This window comes from Otolemur garnettii, unplaced genomic scaffold, assembly GCF_000181295.1.
Source record: "Otolemur garnettii isolate 467f Iridium unplaced genomic scaffold, OtoGar3 scaffold00005, whole genome shotgun sequence".
NCBI classification, from domain to species: domain Eukaryota; kingdom Metazoa; phylum Chordata; class Mammalia; order Primates; family Galagidae; genus Otolemur; species Otolemur garnettii.
Window position 1 is genome coordinate 42,676,299 of NW_003852400.1, and position 5,887 is coordinate 42,682,185.

The 5,887-nt window shown below is 44.3% G+C and overlaps 1 non-coding gene across 1 annotated transcript; it reads left to right on the forward strand.

Moving 5' to 3' along the window:
- Positions 1 to 571: 571 nt before the first annotated feature.
- Positions 572 to 789, forward strand: LOC111722039. Its single transcript, XR_002770990.1, has one exon. It is a non-coding gene; the product is annotated as a small nucleolar RNA U3 (small nucleolar RNA).
- The last annotated feature ends 5,098 nt before the right edge of the window (positions 790 to 5,887 follow it).

The following is a 5,887-nucleotide window of genomic DNA, read 5'->3' on the forward strand; positions in this document are numbered from 1 at the left end:
CTCCCACTTTTGAGATAGGGTCTCACTCTGTTTCCCAGGCTACAGTGCCCAGGCCTCAGCCTAGTTCACTGCAAACCTCAAACTCCTGGGCTCAAGTGATCCTCCTGCCTCACCCTCCCCGGTAGCTAGGATTACAGGAGTCTGCCATCACGATATTTTCTATTTTTTGTAGAGACAGCCTCTGGCTCTTGCTCACGCTGGTCTCCAACTCTTGTGCTCAAGAGACTCCTGCCTCCACTCTCAGAGTGCTAGGGTTACAGACGAGAGTCCTCAAACCCAGAGACAAGATCTTTTTAGCGGGAAGTGGTCATGAGATCTTGGCAGCGTGTGATTGGCTGAGAGGAGGCAATATGTTAATGAATATCAGAGTTCCTCTTTGTGCCCTAAAGAGTTTCTGGAAATTTACAAGTAAAAACAGTGTTTTGAACTTAGTTATTTGACCAAATTGTTATGAAATATAAAATGTATTCAAAAAAGGCAAATGATCTGACCCAAACACCAAAAATTATGTCACCATCACAGAAAAGTGTTTTGCCAGGCTAGACTCTGTGGAGGCGGGGCCTACATCATTAAGACTATACTTTCAGGGATCATTTCTATAGTTTGTTACTAGAGAAGTCTCTCTGAACGTGTAGAGCACCGGAAACCACGAGGAGGAGGTGTAGTATTTTCTCCTGAGCGTGAAGCTGGTATTTGGTGTTGCAGTTGTTGTAACTACCACTTGCCGTTGATGATCGTTCTTCTTCTCTTTTCAGAAGAGTGAGAGGGAGGAAATACTGTCTGAGTGGTTTTTGTTATTCAACTGTTAGTGTAAGATAAGTGCTTATCTTTGTTAGTTTTGGGAAGTTTATTGTTGGGACTCTGTTATTGGTGTTTGGCAGACATAAGTTTGTAGTGTCTCTGTATGTGAATTTAAAATAAGCTTCCAGCTATTAAAAGGTGCTTGCTTCTTTTTGTACTGAACTTTTTTTTTTTTTTTTGTAGTCAGAGGAAGCAAGTTGTCAAAGAAAAAGAGGTGAAATACAGGAAGGGGTTTGGGGAGGGGAACTGAGTCTATTTTTGGTAGGCAAATTAAACTACCACAATTGATACCTAAATTGTTGCCCAGTTATATAGAACTGTATAATGTTACATGACAAAAAGAGTGGGTAGAGACATATTTAAGGCCCAGATCAGTCGACCCAGGTGAGCCTGCTTTAATCATGTAAAAAAGCCTGAAAAGCAGCAGAAAATGTGCTTTGACCAGTTCAAGGAAGAGAGCAAACAGCCACAAATGATCTGCCTATGGTAGAGGAGCCTCCCTAGGAGCTGAGATCTCAGTCCTACAACCTCCAGGAACTGAGCTCTGCCAAGGAGCAAGCTGAAGGAGAGCTGTGAGGACCTGGACCTGGACCCTGCTGAAGGAGAGCTGTGAGGACCTGGACCTAGACCCTGCTGAAGGAGAGCTGTGAGGACCTGGACCTGGACCCTGCTTCCTGACTCCTGGATACTGTGCGAACCGTTCAGTTGTGTGGAGTTTGTTACACAGCCAATGTGCCATTTGGTAAGGCCTACCTGGTTACACAGCCTAACAATTCTTACTAATTCTGCACTTTTTTTTTCTTGAGTCTCCCTTTGTCCTTCTCCATAGTGTGGCATCATAGCTCACAGCAACCTCAAGCAATTCTCTTGCCTCAGGCTATTTTTTCTTGCCCACCTATTTTTTTTTTCTTTTAGAGACAGGATCTCGCTCTTGCTCACCCTGGTCTTGAAACTGTGAGCTCAGGCAATCCACCCGCCTTGGCTTCCCAGAGTGCTAGTGTTACAGGTATGAGCCAACGCACCCAGCCTCAATAGTTTATTTTAACCAGAGGGTCCTAATAGCTTTTAGTTCCCTGATTCCAAAGAAGGAAGCATACTTAGCTAATGCCAAAAACTCCAACCCACTTGATCCCTTTGCACACTTCCATTGATACTCACATTTCCCTCCCCTCTCCCTCACACAGCGAATGATGTTAAGCCTGAGTAGAATGGAGAAGAATAGAATGGGTAAGAAGGATCATCGAGAAATTCTAAGGAGTGGACATGGGCTGGGAGCAGAAGAAGAGACTGCTTACAATGGAAGCAATTTAACAGAAAGTCCTCCCGGAAGATGATTATCTCAAAATAATACTTTCAATGTATGCTTTCTGCTAAGGAGGTTATCAAAGAGGAAAAATAGTTTTTGGTTTTTTAAAAAATATGCTTCATCATGTCTTTAAGTACTAGAGGGGATAAAATAGTGAACATTTTGTTCTATTTAATCTTTAAATTTTATCCAATGTTAGAAGGATAGTTATCTTTTGGAGCAAACATCCACTCCTTCATCTTCTTAACCATATCTGTGGCCCGAGGTGGCATTTTGTAAAATGTCAACCCGCTCTCCTTGGTAACTTGGAGGACAGACACACACAGACTCTGCAGCAGTAAAGTCTATGTAGATGCTCACAAGGGGCTGTCTGTGTTCTTGGTGGTGGCGGCAGCCAAGAAGATGCACCACTGCTCAGTTTTCCCTTCAAAAAGGAGTGCAGGGGCTCGGTGCCTGTAGCTCAAGCGGCTAAGGGCACCAGCCACATACACCAGAGCTGGGGGTTCAAATCCAGCCTGGGCCTGCCGAACAGCAATGACAACTACAACCAAAAAATAGCCAGGCGTTGTGGTGGGTGCCTGTAGTCCCAGCTACTTGGGAAGCTGAAGCAAGAGAATTGCTTAAGCCCAGGAGTTGGAGGTTGCTGTGAGCTGTGATGCCACGGCACTCTACCCAGGGTGACAGCTTGAGGCTCTGTCTAAAAAAAAAGTGCATTGGGAGACTGGGGCTGACCACCTCCATCTGTTAGTACTTCAGAGTCTGCCTCGACTGTTGAGCTAACGCCACAGTTGTTCCAGGCAATCTCCAGCTAACAACTAAGCGCCACAGAAGTACTAGAGCTTGGCTCGGCACCTGTGGCTCAAGTGGCTAAGGCGCCAGCCACATACACCTAAGGTGGCGGGTTCGAATCCCCAGCCCGGGCCCTCCAAACAACAATGATGGCTGCAACCAAAAAATGGCCGGGCGTTGTGGCAGGCGCCTGTAGTCCCAGCTACTTGGGAGGCGGAGGCAGGAGACTCGCTTGAGCCCAGGAGTTGGAGGTTGCTGTGAGCTGTGATGCCGTGGCACTCTACCCAGGGGGATAGCTTGAGGCTCTGTCTAAAAAAAAAAAAAAAAAAAAAAAGAAGTACTAGAGCCTGATGTTTCTGCTCTACCCAGACCATCTCTTACAGGTGCTCTTTTCTGGACTTCCCCAGAAGGTTGCCCTAAATTTTCCCACATCTGCTTCATGTCTGGGGCCCTCCTTGCCTAATGCTTCCTCTACTTGCCTGTAGCAGGAGTCTACTCATGCCGTGCTGGGTGGCCTTCCTCTTCCTATCGAGCATCGTCTTTCTTTTCTTTTTCACAGGCATTACGTCCTAACAATCTCTTAGGCTCCTAACTTCATTTCAGTGTCTGCTTCACAGCAGACCCCGCTAACTCACTGACCACACTTAGCCGTGTATGGGAATAGGAGAGGAGATAAAACCAATCTATGAGAGAAAGGCAGAGAGGTCTGACTGCTTTTTCTTTTTTTTTTTTTGAGACAGAGTCTCACTGTGTCACCCTGGATAGAGTGCTGGGGCGTCATAGCTCACAGCAACCTCAAACTCTTGGGCTTTAGCGATGCTCTTGCCTCAGCCTCCCAAGTAGGTAGGACTACAGGCACCCACCACGATGCCCAGCTATTTTTTTGTTGTTGCAGTTCTCATTGTTGTTTAGCAGGCCCAGGCTGAGTTCAAACCCATCAGCCTCGGTGTATGTGGCCAGCTCCCTAATCACTGAGTTACGGGCACAGAGCCACTGACTATTCCTTCCATCCATGAGTTTCGTGGCTTGCTTTTTTTTCTTTCAGTTAACTTAAGCTTTTTATTCTTTTGTCTCAAGGGTAAATAAGCTATAATCTATAGATTATAATTAATTACTTTTTTTAAAAGCAGGGAGGAGTTAGGGCCATAAAACCATCATGCTAATTGTACCCCATAGGTGGCTCCAGTATGCAACTGCAACCCACCCATCCTCCACACCACGAAGTCTGAGAGGGATGGAAAAATACCAAGAAAATTCCCCCAAGACAGGTAGAGGAAGGGACACAGGGAAGATCATTAACACTAATTGAGGTAATCATCTTACAGGGTAGAAAAGAAGAACAATTTCAGCTAATACCCATTATCCAAAAAGGAAAAAGGATAAAAATATAAATTTGAGCCAGATGGTGGCTCATGCCTGTAATCCCAGCACTGGGGAGACTGAGGTGGGTGGATTGCCTGAGCTCAAGTTTGAGACCAGCTTGAGCAAGAGTGAGACCCTATCTCTAAAAATAGCCGGGTGTTGTGGTGGGCGCCTGTAGTCCCAGCTACTTAGGAGGCTGAAGCAAGAGAATTGCTTAAGCCCAAGAGTTTGAGGTTGCTACGAGTTGCAACACCATAGCACTCTACCCAGGGTGACAAAGAGACTCTGTCTCAAAAAAGAAAAAGTTGTCAAGTTACATAAAGTGTGCAGAAACAAGAGAATAGCAGTCACTACTGGAGGCAAGGCTGGACTCTTCCAGCCAAGAGGAAGGTAGCTGTGTCACTCCTTCATTCCAATACTGATGGCAACTTCTACCCAAGATCTCAGAGTCTCTGTTTTTCAGTCCATATGTTTGGGAACTTGGCTCTAATATCATCACTTGTCTTTCTAGGCTAGAGATAACCAATTTTCTAGGGAAAAATCTAGACATCTAGATTTCTGTCTAAAGGAGAATCTGTGAAATCAAGCCCCTTGAAGACTTGATTAAGTGAGTTAACCCATGTACACATAGTAAAAATGCAATAAACATAAACTATAATAGGAAATAATATGATTAAAGGTACTTATAGAATAAAATCAACAATCCATGTTATGTCTCTTTAGCACCCCTCACATCATTAAAAGACCCAATGACTTTCATACCCAATGCTATGACTATTTAGTATCTGTTCCCTCTACATCAGAGAGTGGGAACTCTGGTATTATAGGTATTTCAACTGGGCTTCATTTGCAATGTTTGCATTAAACACCCATGAACTTCCCTAGCCTTTCCCTTCTAAACACACTCTTGGGCCCCTTGACGCAGTGACTTCATAGGTCCCAGGAGATGGCCTGACCCCACATCTCTCTATCCCGTCCTTATTTGCTTAACAGCTAAGCTGCATGTTTCGATTTTTCTTCTTTCATTCTGTCTTTAACCTGCTTAAGGTAAGTTGCCTCAGTTATGGAATACATTTCCTTTATTTCCTTTGTATGATGTTTCAACCTCTATCCTGTTAAGTCATTTTTCCCCTCTTTTTGTTTCATTTCTAGTGCAAATAACTAATCAAATGGATTACTTGTTTGTTTGTTTTATGACTATGTCAGTAGCATAAAAGAATTAGAAGTGAGTGGGGGCGGCGCCTGTGGCTCAAAGAGTAGGGCGCTGGCCCCATATGCTGGAGGTGGTGGGTTCAAACCCAGCCCCAGCCAAAAAATGCAAAAAAAAAAAAAAAAAAGAAGAAGAAGTGAGTGGGTCCTTGCACTTAATGGGATAAAATGTTTTGAAAATGTCTCTAATTTACTTCCACATCCTGAAGTTGGAACCATCTCCTATCACGTTCCCCACAGGTGGACAGCAGGTCCTTCCTTGTACCCCCTAAATGTATACAGTTATGATTTAATACAAATTAAGTTAAAAAAGGAGGGGATCTTGTGGTATTTCTCCATGTCTATCATATTCGGCATTTTTGAAATTATGTTCTAGTGCACTAGCCTTCTACAAGATAAACTGGCAATGTCCTGAATTTC